At 43.0% G+C, this 19641-nt stretch overlaps 1 protein-coding gene across 1 annotated transcript in view; it reads left to right on the forward strand.

The window, feature by feature from the left end:
* Nucleotides 1–19641, forward strand: part of PTCHD4 (patched domain containing 4) — a 130970-nt gene that overhangs the window by 63793 nt on the left and 47536 nt on the right. The window lies entirely within an intron of this gene.

The following is a 19641-nucleotide window of genomic DNA, read 5'->3' on the forward strand; positions in this document are numbered from 1 at the left end:
TCCTGCTTATGCAGGGGGTCGGACTTGATGATCTATTGAGGTCCCTTCCGACCCTAACATCTATGAATCTATGAAAGAGAATTTTTTTCTTCCCTGTAAATTGATTTGTGTGTGCCAGTCATGTTTTTCTGCAGTGGATTCAGCCCAACTTTTATATAAAACGATGGAGCCTTTTTGGGAAGGGTCAACTCAGGAGCAACAAGGATGGTAGGGCTGGGAGGAGTAAGTGTCATATAATTTCAAACATACAGCCAGTCAGACTAAATGATCTACCCCTAGTTTGAAAGTCTAAAAGAACCCATGAATTTGAACTTTAACATGACCTATATCCACTAGTGATAGATGCCAGGTCAGATCAGCTTGCTCTACATAGCATTGGACAACCCTACACAGAAATCTAATCCAGAGGCTTCCTGTCTGACCCTCCCTGCTCCGTTCAACAGTCTGGATCATGGGCACTAAATAAAAGTACAGGCTGCTTTGCTAGGGCAGTAAATACAGATCCTCAGCACTGCAACTCCGAGCTGATGCATCAGTTTTGTAGCATCTGATAATGTGCCTAGAGATGGCAACATGGCAGCTCACACAGGGATTTGCCTTTCCGCTGAGCCCGTGAAACAGCCGCAGCTGAAGGAGCACAACTCCACCTGTGTCACACGAAACAGCAGACCCATGGCTTAGCTGGCAAATGCACAGCCCATGCAGTGGGCCAAGGGTGTGCCTGCATGGCAATCCAGAGCCATTACTGCAGCTCTAATAGGGGCGCCCCAGCCAGCATGCTAACACGATTCAGAGGGTGCGACAGAGTGGCAGCCCCAAGGAGTCCATGCTACTGCCACCGTCGCAGCAGCTTATATGCAGGGAGCTTTGTACTGAAGCTGCAATAGCCCCTGCTTGCTTCCTTTATTCCTTCCCCCAAGACACCCAGGACACCAAAATTTTAAATTATGTCCCTAGAGCACCACACAGTGCAGCTGCCCAGGGACTGGGTAAGTTTTGAACCCCATGTGGTTGAAAGTTATGTTGTTGTACATGTAAGCTAGCCAGTTTAAAGATAACCGGCATACATCCACATCTCACCTTTTGGATTGCAGTGTAATGCATAGCTAGTGCCTTTCTTTACCTTTCTAAGACTCCTCCAGGAACCTGGGGTGGCATTTTCAAAGGGTTTTAAGAGTATTAGACAACCAGCTCCTCTTAGCAACTAATGGTGCTGAGCATGCCACTCCCTTCAGCCTTTTTTTTCTTTACTGCCCATTTTGTCACATCTTTTTCTTCTTTCCCTTTCTGATGGAAAAGGGATGGGGTGGGGGGAAGAGAGAGACCAAAAATCTATGACAGATGCCTTTTGAAACCTAAAATGCAGAGGCCAGGAAAAACTCATTTGATTCCCTGGAAGGAGTCAGTTCTGTTTAAATAAGATTCAAGGGACATCACCACATTTTAAAAGCCAGAATCTCTCCTGAAAGGAGGAGGATAGGGAGCTTTCCTGACCAACGTGGAGTGACATGGGAATAACCCCCACTGGTATATACCATTCTATTCAGGGGGGCAAATTATAAGGATATAGCTTTGCCCATAATAAGAGGCTATTAAGTTGTGATTATAAAGGGATGAAAACACAAAAGATTAGCACAAAGGAAAGGGAGGCAAGGAGAGCAATATTCAGCATGGTGGTAGTAGTCTGTCTTATTCCACCATCTTGCTCCCATTGTGTAGATCTGGGCTGTTCAACTGGCAGCCCATGGGTCACATGCAGCGCAGAAATAGCTAAGTTGTGGCCCCCAGGTTCCTGCCTGGCTGGGCCTTCCCACTATCACTCTGGCTGCTGGAGATGCTGAGCTCCTCTTCCCTCTTCTGGATCCTGCCTTCTGTCCCCAAGGTGGTGTGGCGTGGCCTGGTACAGTGAGGGGCACTCAGGGTGAAGCCAGGCCCATGTGGCACATGGTGCAGCAGGGAGGGAAAGAGTCCTCATGGGATTGCTGCAAGGATGGGGGGCTCCTGTAGGGGTACACATGATAATGGGAGAAGAAACACATGCAGTGCAATGGGAGGAGACACCCAGGGGCCTGTGAGCCCCACCGGTGCAGCTTACTGGGCGTGTGACCCCTACTAGTGCAACCTGCGGGGTGTGCGGCCCCCAGCCGCTGAGACACTGGACAGCCCTGGCTTAGATCTGTGCACAGCTCAAACAGGCGTGAGCTGTGCACAGTTGTAGAGATGCCACAGGTAGGTGTTTTGTCTTGGATCTTGTAAATCTGTGCACAGCTCAGACAGTCATGACATGTAGGGAGAAGGAGCGTTCTACCCCGGAGAATTTGGAGCAGCCACTATAGCCGTTACTGTAATCTGGAAGCTGTATTATCCTCCTTGAGACCTCTGTCTGTAATGGGTCCAGTAACTCATGTACCTACTGCCCCAGATCCACACTCCTGCTCTTCTTTCTGCACATCCTGTAAGCTTCATGTGGTCTATGATGGGTCAGCTCATGGCCCATGGGCTCCTGCCCAGGCCACTACTTTTCCATCATTCCTTGCTGCTAGCAGCATCTCCAGGTTCCCCTCCAACCCCCAGTTTCCACTTCCTGCCCATGCCCCTGGAGGCAGGATGCTGCAGCCCACGAGGGGCCATGTGGCAGGAGAGCCCGTATAGCCAGGGAGCCCGTGCGGCCCACATGGTAGGGGAGGCCGCCTGGCATGGTCTGGGGGCCCATGGCCTGTGCAGTGTGTGACTTATGCCATGTGCAGTGGCCATGCAGAAGTTGGACAGCCCAGGCTTAGATGTTTCTCTGTTTTCAAAGTATTTGATGGTATCTTTGCTGCATGGCTCCCATGCGGCTATAACATTCACTTGCCACTTTGAAGCAGCCCCCTCTGGTTGCTGAAAGAATCCAGATCAGACTCTTTCCTCCTTGCCTGCTCTCATTAAAGCGGGCATTTCTGTGTAAATCCAGCTGTGAAGTGGGTTCTCAAAAAAATGCAGGGTGTTCAGATAACCTCTGCCTGAGGTGACACTGTCAAATCATACTCCTTAGTCTCTTTTGTTGCCTTTTTGTATTTGCTAATTGTGCTCTTTAAACAGCTGAACACAAATAATCTTCTAAATGACAGCTGAGACATCAGCTGCTCATGTAGGAAGAGCAACCAAATCCCATCAGCAGGCACTTTGGCATGAGCAAAGTCACGCTAGTCCTCCTCCCCCATATTCTCACCCTCTGAGAACCCAGTCGGGACACTTTTGTTGTCTGTGTTACGGTATCTTCCCTCTTCCTTTTGATCTGCCCTCCCCAGTGGGGAAGCACGACTCAAGGGAGATCGTGACCTATTGAAAGGTTTCAGCTCCCCAGGAAAGGAAATGAGAAGCAGGAGCAGCGGGGACACAACTCACGAGCTCTCAGTGCCTGATAACTCTGACTTCTGCGGTTTCTGATACCATCTCCTGTACAGGCAGGGAACAATGCTGCATTAGCAAGATGACCTTGATTAGAAGACACATCAGCTCTTATTCTCGCTAGGCCAAATCCTGCCACTGGCAATAAAGCCACCCTTCCCATTGACTTAGTGACTCTACACATGCATCCAGAAGGGCAGAACTTGGCCCATAAGATATTATCAGTTCTTCTGCACCTACAGGACTGCAGTGTTTTGTTAACAAGCAGGGAAATTGCTATATGACCTTTCATTGACTTCAGTGCCTTGGACTGACTTTACTCGCTTTGGATGAGGCCCTAGGTTCCCTTATGGTCACGAAGCGAGATATACTATTTTTGCTCTGTGAAGACTGAATCTTGAGCCACTGCACTATATGGTCCTGGCAGAAGTAGAGAAGTGGATGAAAACGACTATGCAATTCTTAACCCATAGGCTTCTGAATATACAATTAAGCAGTGTTTGTATTTCTCTACGGAAGAAGAGACATTGGTTTTGTGTTGGTTATATAGACAGATGGCTTCTTAGCAGAAAGGCCTCTCTATTCATCTGTTTGGTCATCTTCCCCCAAAACACCTTTACATTAAACCCTAGGGAAATGATGGACACTAACACCTGAGGGGTTAAATTCACCCCCAGTGTAAGCCTACTAAAGTCAGTGGAACTGCGGCAGGGATGAATATGGCCTGGGTTAAGTGCAGCAGATGAGCTGTTTTCAGTCATCCTATCTGCATTACAGCAGCATTTAGAAATTAAGGCCCCATGGTATCCAGTGCTGCATAAAAGCAGAGCCCGAGACTTCCCTTGCCCTGAGGAATTTACCATGGACAGGAAGAACACAGGGATAAAAGGGAAAACAGAGACAGGGACTCTGTCAAAAAGCAGAGCTGGGGATCAAGCTCGGGTCCCGTGTGTCCCAGTCTAGTGGCTTGCCCCCTAGACTGCAGCACCAAAAAACTGATTCTAAAATGCAAGCGGATGTCACAGAAAGGGCAGCTGTCTGTCTGGGAAGTGAGGAAGGTCTTACACGTCTGTGTGGAGTCCAGGTTGGACCAGCTACCTAAGATGTATTATTCATAGGTTTTCCTGTGTGAGTGTCTTTTGTTCACTGCAAAATCCTTTGTTCAGCATGGTCACGACCAGACTCAATGATAATGGACTAACTGAGGATTTGGTTCAGATGGGCTTTATTGTTTCATTTGAGGGTATAGATACATGACACGTTTCCCCTAAAGCAGCATTTCTCAGGCCATGGGTCTCAAACCAAGAGTGGATTGCAGGAATATATGAAAGGGTCACAAAACTTAAAAATGGATTCTGCTTTAAAAGAGAAAACCGTGGGAAATGATGACTTTTCCCTTGGAAGCTGGCAGATTTCCTGCCTGTGAGGAGCTGCTTGGGCCCCCACTCCCACTCCCACCCCACACCCCCCACTGCCCCACACTCCCCCTGCCCCACACACCGGGGGGCTGGGGCCTGGGGGCAGCAGGTTGGGAGTGATGGGCACCCACAGAGCCAGAGGCCTGTTTTCTACTTAAACTATTTACTGGGTCGGGACTGGCCCTTGATGTTTACAAATGGGTCCTGGTGGAAAAACGGTTGAGAACCACTGCCCTGGAGTACAAGTAGAGCAGACAGAAGATGTACAGCTTTATGCTGTTATAAGTCACTCTACTGTGGGGAAAAGTTATCCCTCAGAGAGTGAAGAATAACTACAGGCTACTATCAGTTACATTGGGGTAATGATAGTTTTCCCATTTCCTGGGTCACCTTCATCCCTAGGGTAGCCATTTGTTTGTCCCTTGTCACATAGTAACCTCTGTAACAGCACCTTGTGCAAGCTGGTAGCTTGAGAGAGTCGGTTGTGTGTTCACTCCTTACTGAATAAACTTACTGGGTATGTCTACATGTCCCCTTACAGCGACATAGCAACACACAATGGTGCACTACAGCGATGTAGCAATCATGCAAGCCTACACGTGATTGCTAGCTACATCACCGTAGAAGCATGTTCTCCACTTATCATGCACTGCTACGGTGACGTAGCAGGGAAATTTAAGCAGTAGACGTGCCCACTGTGATAGCAGTAACAATGTCGCCATAAGGCGACATGTAGACGTGCCTGCTGTGATATAAAATCTGATATAAAATTTGAGGCATGCTACTTCATGGTGTATGTCCATAGCCTGACAGCTAGTGCCACTTTTGGACAGAAAGAGGTGTGTCACTCCCATGAAGGTGCCTGACTCTATTATGCTTCCATAGGTCGCAGCCACAACTTGTCTTGTGGTGCACAGGGAAGATCATTCCACTTCTGCACAAATACAAACTGTCCTCTCCAGTCCATCCCTTCAGGTACTAGTTAGTTTATGAGGTGAATGGAGCCACTTGCCACCCAAACACCCCCAGGCCTAATGACAGCAGCTGAAACCCATCAGAAATCATTATCCTCCTCACTGAGCCATGATTACATTGAAGAACTGGAAGGCCGGAGATTTACTCGTGAAATTCTAGATGCTAACTGACACAGAAGAAAAGAGGAAAGCTCTATTTCTCCATGAAAAAGAAACAAAACTACCATTCCCAGTGCCAATAGTGTTGTTACGGAATTTACTAAACAAAGAACGCTGCAACGGTTAATAAGTCATACCTACCTTCCACATAGTAGACCAGGGTGGACAATTATTTTTGGTGGAGGGCCGCTTACTGAGTTTTGGCAAGCCATCAAGGGCCACATGACAGGCAGCCAGAGGCAGATAAATATTAATTTTCTAAATTTTTTAGGGGCCCCACAGGCTGGGTAGAATGGTCTAGAGGGCCACATTTGGCCCACGGGCTGCATTTTCTCCACCCCTGCAGTAGACGGTTATTATAGACATCAACATCCAGGGTTCACCTACATGAAGTCATGGTGTAATCAGGTGCATCTATACATGCACCCGACTGCACAGTTGTTACTGCACAGTCATTTAGTAGTTGCTTTAGCAAGAACATAGCAAGTACTAAATGACCGCACAGTAACCACGGGTACTACACAGTCCCCGTGCTGCACAGGGCCCTACTGTGCAGTAGCGGTGGTGTCATGGTTCATGCCCACCCATGCTGTGGAGCCGTAGCAACAAGCTATGTTGTTGTAGCTCATCACTATGGTGACATAGCATCTTGTGTAGATGTACCCATCATCCAGGACATGGGAGGAGCAGTGTCCTGAAGACAGCAGCACTCGAATAAATCGAAATGCCTGCATGTGCAATTGTGGTGATAATTTCAAAACCGATTGGTCATTCTGCATCCTGCCATTTAAAGTTAAATGTGTGTATTGTTGGGAGAATTAAAGTGGCTAAAAGCAGAGGTAAGGGGGACGTATCTACTTGCTAGTATGGGCATGAGTAACTTAATTTCTGATTAAGCTTCTTAGCTATATGCTTTGAGAGCCCTGAGCAGGCTCAGACTGAGCTGATGGGTTGCTCAGTTAAGAAATCCACTGTGAAAATTACTCTTCAGAGATCACTTTATACCCTTTAAGAACATAAGAACTGTCATTTACTGGGTCATCCCATGAGTCCATCTCACCGGGTGTGTCTACACGTTCATTGATGCACTTTTGCTAATGTGCATTAAATTTAGCACCTCTAACGTGAGATGCTAAATAAATGCGCATTTGGCTGTCCTAATGCACAGTAGCGAAAATGCATGCTTTTTTAGTGATGTTTAATGTGCAGTAGTTTATTTTCACTCAGCATTAACACATTAGCATGGTTTTTGTCGTGACACTTTAATGCGTGGTAAAATAGGCTACTGTGCATTCAAGTGCATGTGTAGACAGTCCCACTGTGGCACAAAGGGAGATGTCTCAGGCATTTTTACACCAGAAACCATGACATTGCTTCCCAGAAAATCCTTCCAGGCAGCCTGACACAGCTGCTCCTGAGCTGTGGCAGCTATTGTAAAGAACACTTCATATCTCTTCTCTCAATGGCTGTCAGCCCATCCAGTATTGATGTACACCACAACAGTGTTTCAAGTAGCTTTCGATAAGGCTTCATCCAACTTCCTTAGTGCTCAGTTATGTGTTGATAAGTAAAAGCTCTGAACTTGCCACCCAAACACAGATTAATTAAAAAAAGATTTTCTCCTTTAAACATGTGGGTGAATTGGTGTGAAGGTTAAACCTTGGAAAAATACCGGCTATGCATTCTTTGATCTGAGAACCAGGAATAGAACAAGCAGCAGTAAGCAGAAGCAGTTTTAAACAGTGCTGCCAGTAACAGCTGCTTGCACTAAAATGGAGCATTCATCTGGTGGGGAGAAAAGGGGAGGAGAAATACATCGAAATGAAAGGGAGTCTTTGAAAATAAAAGGACTGAAGGTAGAGGAATTTGGAATGAGGTTAGTAGAGAGAAGAAAGTAGAAAGGAAAAAAAGATGAGCATCCTGAATCAACTTCTTTGCAATTAAGTTCAGTTCTTCCACATCTTAGTTATACTTAATTTCTAAAAATTATTCCTAAACTATAAATCTGTGCTCCCAAGAAACAAAACACACAAGTACTGATCATCAGTATCATTCCTCTTTCATAATTACTTACTAGCACTGCCATAACTGACATTACACTCTCTTTTACACTGAACTAATACAAAACTCCTGAAACCTAAAATTTAATTATATGAAAATCACTGTACAGTTGCAATGTAATTGCAGTATTATTACACTTTTGGTCACCACATTATGAAGTGTCATCCATATGTGCATACTTCTACAACTCTGTGAGCAGATCAGATATAGTGGTAAAAGGCATGGTATAAGAAAGAAGATGCTATTTTCTAACAGTTATATTATCCTTCAGATGCCACTCCAGCTCCTCAGAAGGAGCTATTTCTTTCATACATTGGAACAAAAGCCAAGGATTCATTCATCCGTATACTGTTTTAATATCTTGAGATTTTGGTTTTTTAAATATGACATTTTTACAAATAATGATTGGTATAAATGGTCTATCTGCTTACCTAAGTGTTTTAAAAATGTTCTCCATTCTAATTTACTGCTATTCCAGCATACTCATAAATGCCAATATCACCAGAAACAAATTTAAGGTCAACTTCTCTGGAACTGATTTATGAGTCATAAAGGCATTGCTATGTATTCTGAATTATATAAGATAAAGGAATCTTAATATTGCATCAATAACGACAAGCAATGAGCAGTTAAACTGAATTGCTTTTGTGCTCAGTCTTTATGTAAATGCATATAAATGGCCCAGCCTTCTGTATAAGCATCATTTTAATAGACAGCCCCTTGCTTTTTGGGGACATGCATAGTCAAAGAGTAGGAAACGTCTTGCTGATCTTCTCATTTATATATCAGTGAAGCAAAACCTACTCAACCACCTAATTTGTATGCTATTTTGCATTCATGTAAAACTTGGGGGGGGGGTGGAGATTTTAAACTAGTATATTCTTGATAAACTTCTAAAAGTAATTGGTCTGGCACCCAAATAGTTGTAGAGATGCTACAGTTAAGTGGTTTGCCTTGGGTCTTTTAAATCTATGCACAGCTCAAACAGACATGAAATGTAGGGAGAAAGAGCGTGCTATCCCTGAGATTTTGGAGTAGCTACTATAGCTGTTACTGTAATCTGGAAGCTGTATTATGGTCCTCGAGACCTCTGTCTGTAATGGGTCCAGTAACTCATGTACCTGCTGTCCCAGATCCATACCCCTGCTCTGGCTCATCACTTCTCCCACTCATCACCACTTCGGTGGTGTAGTGATCAACTGCTTTCCAACTACATTGCACATACAGCTCTCTGTCCATGCTTCTGCAGATATGGCATTGGTTACACAAACTCCCAATCCTCTTCAACCAGGAGAAAGCAGCCTGAGTTGGGAGTCATCAAGATTTAAATCCATCTGCTTAACTGTCTCTTGGGACAGGTTTGCAATCTTTTCCTGGGAGCTGCCCTGGATTGACTCCATTTAGGAGATTTTCAGAAGCTCCTAAAGGATTTAGGAGCATGTATCTCTGTAATTGTCACCGTAAGTCCCTTAGGGTCTTTTGGGTAATGCATCCCATATGTTTTATGCAAGTACAAAGGATGTGTCATTAGATGCGGAGGCTCATGAAATCAGCTAGCTCTTCAAACACAAACATCTGAAATTTCAGGAAGGAAGTGATGGGGGAATAGCTCTCTTAAGAATAGCCCGTAATTGTTTAATACTTGCTACGCCATCTGAGAGCTAAGTTGTATGGTACATTTAATACTGAAAAGAGGGCAGGTGCTCATCATCGGGAATAAATCTTTAGCTTTGGAGTCTCAGCTACAGCATAAAAATAACACCCAGCTAAAAAATATTGTCCTAATTATTCTGCATTTTATACTCGGATGTGGTACTTTATATGCTGAGTCATCTCCATTGCTATGCAAAAAGTTTTTCACATAAAACAAGCTGTGTGAAGTTTGTCTTTTTTATACTTGTTAAACCGTTTTTACTTTAAAAAAAAAAAGAGAGAGAGAAACATACTTTGGCTTCATTTCTCCTTGGTGACGTCATGCCTGGATATAATCAGCCAGAAAAAGGTGCTTGTAGTTTTCTTCACCCTGTGCAAATGAACCACCAGATGAGCTGCAGTGGAGATCCACTGAGGGTAGATCTTGCCTGCTGTGACATATTTACTCTTCCCCTGTTATCCAGAGTTTGCCTGCCCAATAACAAGAGAGCTAAGAGAAGTTCCCTTGAGTTTTTATGGACAGGGGAATATGACGCAGAACGTGAGGACACACAGTAAGACTTAAAACATCAGTACAATTGCAATACAAAATAACCAGGATGATACGAGGGAGGAGGCTGGATGACCACAATGGTCCTTTCTGGCCTTAAAATCTAGAGGGTGCTGATTTTGGATTTACCTGCACAGATTAGGATTTCCAATACGAGTCTAGGAACGAATGGTTTTGCAACTAATTCTTTATGTGTATTGTGGTAGCCCCCAACCACTCCTATTATTAGGCATCAGGACCCTGCAAGTTGTATGTTGTATCTATATGTAATTTTAAGAAAACAAAACACTGTCCCAAAGAGCATGCAGTCCAAATGGCTCATTCAGTCATTGCAGTGGATGGAATAGCTCCTATCACAAACCTGATGGATTTGCCCTTAGATGTCCGGGGCTGCACGTGTGCTACACTGACTGGCCTTGATTCCACAAAGACCCTGACATGCATGTTTAATGATGTTAAACAGTGCAATCAAAGGACCTGGAGTTTAGACTTTCCTGAACAGATATGCTTTACTGAATCAAAGCCTACAGGATGCTGGATATGTAGCCTGGCAAATGTGAGGTCACTATTCATCTTTGACTTCAGTGATTTACAGCATGAGATTTCTGCAGCGCTCATGAGATAATACTCTTATGCCATATGAAGTATAGTGGGTGGTATGTATTTTATAAAGGGAGAGGGGATTCAAGTGCAGAAAGAGATGAATAGCTTGCAGTGAACAATGTATCAGAAGCTTCAGTCTTGCCAGCACTGTGGAAGGGAGGACAAATGCTATCTGATAATATTACAAGGCAACAACAGGATAAAGGGACTAACTCTAGAGGCTGTAATCACCACCCGTCACTTTGTTTTGAAAAAATGCCAGTTTGAGTCCAATTCAGTAATAGCCTGTGGTACGTAGGGTGCAGATTCTTATCTGTGCTCTTTGGAGAGCCACATAAATTATGAAGCTGGTTTAGATCAATAACAGAAAGAAAATAAAATGGGGAAAAAATGTTTAGGGTTTGTTTTTTTTTAATTACTTTTTTTCCCCTCTGCCTCCCACAAATGATGACATCTGAGATTCAAAATCCTGCTGCCTGTGTTTGGACTCTCCTTTTGAGTCAGACGCCTGCTGATGATGATGAATGGCAGAAAAAAATATCAGGCCCAATCCATCCTATTAAAGTAGCAGGAAAATGTGGGGCCAACGGCACACCTGGTGTAAATCAGTAGTGCTCTAGTGAAGTTAATGATAGAGCTGAGGCATTTTACCTTGGCATCAAGACACAGGAAAGTGACCTAGAAAAGGCAGGCGGCTGACAAACTATTATACGGCTCTTTGTATTTGGTGGGTAATCAGCTGGTGACTTCGGAGAATTCCTATTGGTAACACACACACACACACACACAAACACACACTTATTTGTTCAGTCGCTGCATTCCCCCTGCCCCCCCTTACAACAGTTTTCTCTCTGGCATCTTCAATTCAGTGTAAAAGTCACCGCTGGGAATAAGACGCCGGGTGTCCCCTGAGTGAGCTCTACTCAATCGCAAAATAATGCAGTTCCTTTCTAATTGCCATAAAACTTCACACACTTAGCGGAGCCAGCCATCGATAATTTAAACTCCTTAATCAGCCTTGAACATAGCTGCCTTGTCAAACGGGACAAAGAAACAAGCTTAAGATCACAATAAAAATAATCTATGTTTCTGACAATTCAGAAAAATCTGTCGTTTCACTTGTAACAGCTGTGCAATTTTCTCAGCACTTGAAGATGAGGTTGGGCACATCGGGAGCAGCATCTATGGGGTGGCAGAGCAAACTAAACTGCTCAACAGTCCCAGTAAATGCTGGAGTCCAGAACTATTCAAGTGCAACGCCGTGTTTTCCACCCACCCAGCATGGGGTGACAGGCTCCTTGTGGTGTCTTTCTGCTCAGTTTGTTTGCAAGTGAAATTTATAACATTTTACTGCTTTTGGATGGTGCATCAAGGAAAGAATCCAAATTCTTTTTTTCACCTGACGCAAATGACAAGCGGCAGAAACACTGGGCGTTATCAGGTGATATTATACATGGATTCAGATTATAAAACCAGCAGGGACCACTCTGATCCTCTAAGCGAACCTCCTGCATAACACAGGCCATAGGAATCCCCTGGGTTCCTAAAATCATCTGAATGCTACAAGAGAAAATCTGAAGATGCATAATGGTACCTTTAGATATGTGTAGGATATGCATAATCTAAAGATGCATAACGGTACCAGCGGGTTTTGTGTGACAGCAGCCCGTAGTCTAGTGAGGAGGCGCTTTCTTGGGAGGGAAGGAGCTGTGGGTTATGGTTCCTGCTTTCACTGCCGTTCCGGCATTGTCCATAAATGTGTAAGCAGCACGGGGAGATGAATCCACACTTCCCTCAATCCCTCCCTTTCTCCTGAAAGTCCCTGTCTCACTGAACTACAAAATGAAATTCCCTTGTGGATGCTATCTGTCTGGCCCTAATGCCTCTAGCATCCCTTATACTCAGTGGCTCTGCTCAAGGGAATCTGGACTGTGGCCCCAAGCCCTCTCTCGCATATAGCACAGTGGTTAGGGCCCTTGAGAAGTGGAAGATCCAGGATCAAACTCCCTAAGGCTGAGAAGACTACAACCTAGGTCTCCCATTTTCTAGGGATGAGACCTAAACACTAGGCTAGTGGGCAAAAGGTAGAGATGGGCTGCCCTCCTCCTCCAAATAATTTTAAGCATGGGTTTCTGATAAGGAATCAGAGGCGGATGTGTTTCCCAAATAGACTGCAGGTAATTTTAGGTAGAAGAAAACATCTAGAGAGCTCTTCTGGATTGCTTCTGAGAAAGCACAGCTGGCCAAGTCTAGTCCTCCAGGATCGAATGAAGAGTCATCAACAGTCCAGGTACCTTAGAGTTTGTGTCTTCTAACTGGGGTGGAATAGGATTGTGTTGAGGAACCCACATCTTTCAAAGTTACATGAGTGATATTTGAAATCCAGATTTTGTTCCATCTCTGTGTCTAGAGCAAATTTTGTGTGCAGTCTCCCCCCAGCTATATAGAGAGCGATGGTTACTTCTCTGTCCCATCACTTGTTGCTTTGTGTACACAATTCAAAGTGATGTCTCCCTTTTTTGGCAGATACATCACCCAGAAGATGTCTCTTTGCTTGCTTTCCACAATCACCAGTATAATCTCTCAGCCTTCCTGTCACAATCTCTCAGCCTTCCTGTCACTTCTCAGGTTTCTTGCTCCTAGTGAATATATGGGTATCCAATTATTTTTCCTGTTGTTCACAGGCTCATTTTCAGCAGCCTAAAGGATGACCTGGAAAAAAAACATGTTTTTGTTTTGTTTTGCTTCCTGCCACCCTTAAAAGTAAATTAGGTGCATTTTTACAATTCAAACTTTTAAGAGTAAGGTAGATTAAGTGATCCCAGGGTAAAAACAGAGGGAGGATAAGCACCTAGCAGTCCCCAAGAAGTCAGTTGGGTCTATAGTTGCTCCATATCTACAAAAAAGGCAATTATTTAGGTTTCTAATGGCTGGTTCAGGATTTTCATTTGAAAATACAAGACTAAATTTCCTGGCTAAAAACCCATCCAAGCTTTATAATAGGCCATTTTGTAATAATGAGTTCTATAACTCTGCCAGAGCATTGACTTTTCACCTCTACTGGGGGGATACCAGATGATTTTCTCTTTAGATACATTTGTTCCAGGCCATTTTTTTGACAAAAGAAAAGAGTTTATGGACCAGATTCTCAATTGGAGTAAGTAGATACAAGTCCACTGGACACTTAAATCAGTAATGAATTTTGCCCTGTATACTTGTACAATTGAATAGATAAAAGGAACAAACATGAGACATTTTCCAGGATACCATGTTGCATACAAATTTGAAGAAACTTTACTTTTAGCTGAAATTTTTATACTAGTTCTGAACAATACTAGGCTTTTGAATTACGAAACCAAAGAGCAACATCAATGACAATCTCATTACCGGCCTTTTGTTCCATTTAAGATATCTGGAATACCTTATTTACTTGCAGCATTCGTACCAGGCTGAATTCTTTGAGCTGTCAAACAGAAAATCCACTTTTTCTGTCTGAAGAGAAAAAATCATGTACTAGGAACAGTACTGTCTCAATTATGTTTCCAGCAAAATTTGCCCTCTGTCCAGACAGGTGAAAGCTTGTCTTCTTTCTACATCTTAATGACTCGGGAAAAGCCAAGAAGAGAAGAATGAAGAACTACCTTTAACATTTGCTATAAATTTCAAGATATTCTTAAACCTCCTATGAGAAAAAACAGATGCATAAATTTATGTCAGTGTACTATTATAGTGGATGTGTCTGGCAGGTGGCATAACTTAATGAGGTAGAAACATCCCAAGAGGCTGAAAAGAAGAGCTAAGAACTCAATAAACATTTTACAAGTACACTGAGTTCAATATACTTAAAAGTCAAAAAGAGAAATTCTTCCAAAAACCGACTTATGTAACTCAGAGGTGCTCACTGATTTTTATTGCAGTAGCCTTCCAAAAAGCGTGTTTGAAAATCACTTTTGGTCTCATCTAAGATGAATCCCATACACATTTGACCTCTGCCCCCAACAAAGAAATGCATGAAGAATTCTATAAACACTTATTAAAAGTGAAACTGTGTTTCTTTTTACTGAACAGTGAGAAACCGTATTTCCAGCAGAACTGTGAATCTATCTTAATCTTCCAAAGACCAAGAAGCAACTTTATCCCTATGATGACAATGGATTTACATCAGGAGTGAAGCTGAATTCAACAAGCCACATTTTCCTTGCATATAAATGTAAAATGCAAAGTAACTTCATTGTTTTTCAGCAGATTAGTTTGAATTTCTGGTAGCATAATCAGGATGTTAGCTCAGAAAAGCACTTTGGCACAGGCTTGACTGTGTCCTTGTTAAGTCTAAGTCTAATTCTGTCTAAGTGCAAAACCCAGCCCTATCTCCAAACGTTATGATTTGCTGCACCTTGTTACAATGAAGCATGCTTCATTGGCAACTGGAATGGTAAATCTAACAAAACGGTACATTTAGATACATTAGAACAATGTGGGCGTGCCTACACGTGCACATCGACTGTGCAGTAACCAAAATTACTATGCAGTATGGGCACGTGTCTACACATGAATGTCTGTACTGTACAGTAAATATGGCACCTTATGTGGACTTCAGTGTAAATTTGATACCTGCATCATTACGCCCCCTTAGTTACTGCCACAGTAAAATGTTTAAATGCCTTACTGCACAGTAACACTGTGTGCGTGGACTATCTTGGGACTAGCTTTAGTTCCAAGTGAGTCTATACACAGCGTTAATGCGCCTTAATGCCTGCACATGTAGACATCAGTCTATTCCTGCTTACTGTGGAGTAATTTACTGCGCAGTAAATGTAAGCTGGCATAAATGCATGTGTAGACACACCCTGTTAGTATTTATTTGATGCTGGCTCCATGGTTTAAAATTAGGCTGACAGGGCTTTTTTCCCCACTGCAAATGGAATGTGAATCCCTCATTTTTTCCCTCTGCTAGTTTAACATTTTGTCGCTAAGTGACAAACTCTAATTTGGTAGCTCCAGACTGAATTTACCTCCCCAAATTATCATTACATTCAGCTAATCAATATTGTTCCCCCTTTCAAACATTTAAAATTTGCTCTCTATTGAAACATGGAACTGTAACTTTTTTATGGAACCCTGTAGTAGATTTGCAACATGAAGAAATGTCTTACTGCACATATTTATCACTCTTCAAGAGATCCTTTTATAGTTTAATTTAAAAACATCAATCATTAAATAGAAAAAAAGCTATGTTCTATCTAGCCTGTACAGCACCTAAAATGATGTATTCTTTGCATATTATTTAAGGCAGTGGTTCTGAACCTTTTTAGATTCAAGGCACTCCTCATTAGACTCAAGACATTCCTCAGAAAATGGCAGTTCTTTGTTTTCACTCATTTTTCGACCACAGAAAAATAATAGAGCAATTCTTTTGTTGCAAAATGCTAAGGAAGACCACAACACATCAGAAGGTTTTTAACACTCTGGATTCATATTTGAAATCTCTGGGTTTATCCTGTGAATCACGTATGTCCACCTAACACTGCCAACATTGCATGGCTCCCCATGAAAGCATTTCATGGCACCCCAGGGTGCCATGCTACCCTGATTGAGAATCATTGCTTTAAGGTAAACTTTAAATAATAATTCTTGCCAAGTCACTTTTCAAAACTAAGTGTCTGTTATGTTAGAAAGGATGTAAGGTAGTTCCCTCTCTCTTCCTGCATTCAGGTTATTTCATTGTACGCAGAAGTAGGTTGGTGATCCTACAGCACTCCATATTCTCTAACTTGATGGAGGTTTGTACGTTGGTGTTTTGGTGTGGACTATTTACATAGAAGGTAACCCATTTCTTCTCTTGCACTTTTCAACTCTTCTGGCCCTTAAGACCCTGTAAAGTGTCTACCACATGTGTATCAAATTCATCTGGCCCTATGGGCCAGATGTGGATTGTGGGGCCAGTCTTCAGGCCAGATCAAGCCCACAGAGCAGCTCCAGATGCCAGAGCCAACCCTTAGGGCATTCTGGTGCAGGTGTTGCATGAAGTGCATGCCCTGAACTTACCCACAAAATGCTTGCAGCGCATCATGCCAGCCCCATGTTTTGCATGCAGCCCACGCCAGCCCTGGACCTGCACTCATGACATGGGGCCAGGCTGAGGCCAATGCTACACACAGTGCATGAAACCAGTCTGGATTGCATGCTGCATGTGGCGCCCACATGGGACCAAACCTACAATCTGGCTCTGGCACTCTAGGCTGACCTATGAGCCCGATCCAGACCAGGCCTGCATCAGCATTCAGGCCTAGTCCAGCATAGGCACTGGCTGCAGTGAGTGCCTGAAACTGGCCCCATGCACTATGTACAGCATGCATGAGCCTTGTCCCCTGTGCAATGTGCAGTCCATGGAGTCACAGCCAGAGTCTACTGCCTTCTGCATGCCGGTCTGAGATCCAGAGGTAGCACTGCAGGCCAGGTGATAGGGCTCCACAGGACCATGGGCTGTATCTTTGACACCTCTGGTCTACCATGATGGGACTCTGATCCCAACAGAGGTCTCTGGATGCTACTTTAATGTAAATATTTAAATTGTTATTGATAACTCTTTTTCAAAGTAAACCTTCATTACATTAGAAATGATATACTGGCAAATTTGATAAGGTCATTATCTCCAGCTATAAAAAGGAAGGAATGATACTGATCCCCTTTGTGGAGACTTTGCAATCAACTGAAGAAAAGGCAATTAAGGACCCATCATCATCCTTGTGTTCATCAGATTTGCATGAGAACATTGTCCAATATCTAGCCAAATAGCAAGGGTTAAACCAGCAAGGTCAAATTGCTGTCTGATTTTTGGATGTTCACTGTGGTGATAACTAAGTGCCACATATAGAATAAAGATTCACAGAGAAGTCCGTAGAGTCTTTGAATGGGCACTGCTCTTTGCCTCTTCCAAGTTAGGCAGCTTTTGTCTCAGATGTGTTTGTTTTACTTTGGTTTTACTTTTTTGAGGTTTCCTTTTTTATTTTTGTCTATTTTTTATTACCATTATTCAGTGATAGGCAGAAATAACCATAACTGTAGCTTAGGATGAATATGATTCCCGGTCTCCTGCATATTAACTTTTAAGCATATTACATTTCCCACATTCTTCGGTGCAATTTCTTACGAAAAATAGCACATGCCAAATTGCTTATCCAAACAACTGTGTGCCAAGTTCAGGTTTCAGCCCTGCTGTAAATTGAGCCCTAATCTAATGAAGTGTTTGATGCAAGAAGGCTGATGCCCTAACTATTTTTCAAGCAATGGTTTAGAGGCACTGTGATTATGAAATGCCATCCATGGGTTCCAGTACCTCAGGGAGTATTGCTGTGTGTAAAACCAGAGCTCATCACACAACTACTTCTCATGGAGTTTTAGCCAGGGCTTTTCATCTTGTCTTTCTGGTTACAAACTGAACTAAAGAATACTTTTCTTGGAAACACCTGCCTTGTCAAAAATTTATGATTATTCACCAAAAAACAAACCAAAAATTTTCACTTTTCTGAAAGCACAGAATTGGCTAACTCCTATTTCCCCACTCCCTTTATCAGCTTTGACTAAAATGTTTGCATTTGGGTTGAAAAACAAACCTGGAAATGTTAGTTTTTGATCAAAGAAATCAAAACGTGCATTTTTTAAAATTTCAAAAAGTTAGTTCCAATATTTCTCCAAAAAGAATCAATTTTCTGATCATCTGTTCCAGATTCTGAAGCCTGTTTTTCTTCATTGGCCCAAAAAAATCTATACATATTTTCTTGAAGTCCCAATACTTGTCTCAGCGTGGGGTGCCTCCCGACATGCAGGGGTGTGTGTTTACAGCAGCAAAAAAAGTAGCCACATAAACTTGTGCTGCTACATCTTGGTACTGTGCATGCCCCTGCACATGGGCTCTGGTGCAAGGCAAGATGTTCCGCTTCAGGGAAACTGTCATTTCCCCACTCTTCCTGGCTCCCAGCATGCTGGAGGAGCCGAGGTGGGACTAGAGGAGGGGAGATGCTCTGGCCGGCAGCTAGAGCATCTCCCGGGAGGACCAAGCCTCTGTGTCTGCTGCTCATGCTCCCATGTTATTTGCAGCATTTTTTTTGTTGCTGCCAGGATTTCCCAGTAGCAAAATTTGCCCCCACATTACAAATTTGTAGCACAGGGAACTTTTTAACATGCTGAACATACAGTTTGTGGTGCCAAAAAACTCACGTGCATGCACGTCTGGATCCGGCCTTGCTGTCTACCTGTTGTCAGTTTTGGGGAAATATGTCTTTTCACAAATGCTTTCTCAATGATGACTCCATAGCTCATGACATCCTGTAATTTTATTTTATTTTGCTTATCAACTCATACCATGACTTTAATTCTGCAGCTGAATGTGTTGGATTCCTGTCCTGCCTTTCAATTTTTGTTTAGACTGTTTTCATAGAAGGTAAGCTGTCTATTCCCTAGCTTGTTCTGACTTTTCAAGTTCTTCATCATCTGTACAGCATCTAACATGATAGGGTTTAATCATACAAGAGATCTGTAGACACTGCTTTAATGTAAATATTTAAGTAATTATTGGAAGTTCCTTTTCAGAGCTAACCCTCTATTGTGTTAACAGTGATACATTATGGTAATCTAATCTCCTGTATCCATTTTACTTAACTTTGTGCATATTATAGCACCATTTTACATTATTTAATAACTTAACCTAATTAAAGAACAGAAGAATTAGTATAGGAGTATTTTGCTTTTCAGCACCAGGATACACAGCACTACGTTGCACCATTTACCACTTGGCTCTCTGCTCTACCATAAATAAGTTCAGTGAAAGAGCGGT

This window comes from Alligator sinensis, unplaced genomic scaffold (assembly GCF_000455745.1).
Source record: "Alligator sinensis unplaced genomic scaffold, ASM45574v1 scaffold300_1, whole genome shotgun sequence".
NCBI classification, from domain to species: domain Eukaryota; kingdom Metazoa; phylum Chordata; order Crocodylia; family Alligatoridae; genus Alligator; species Alligator sinensis.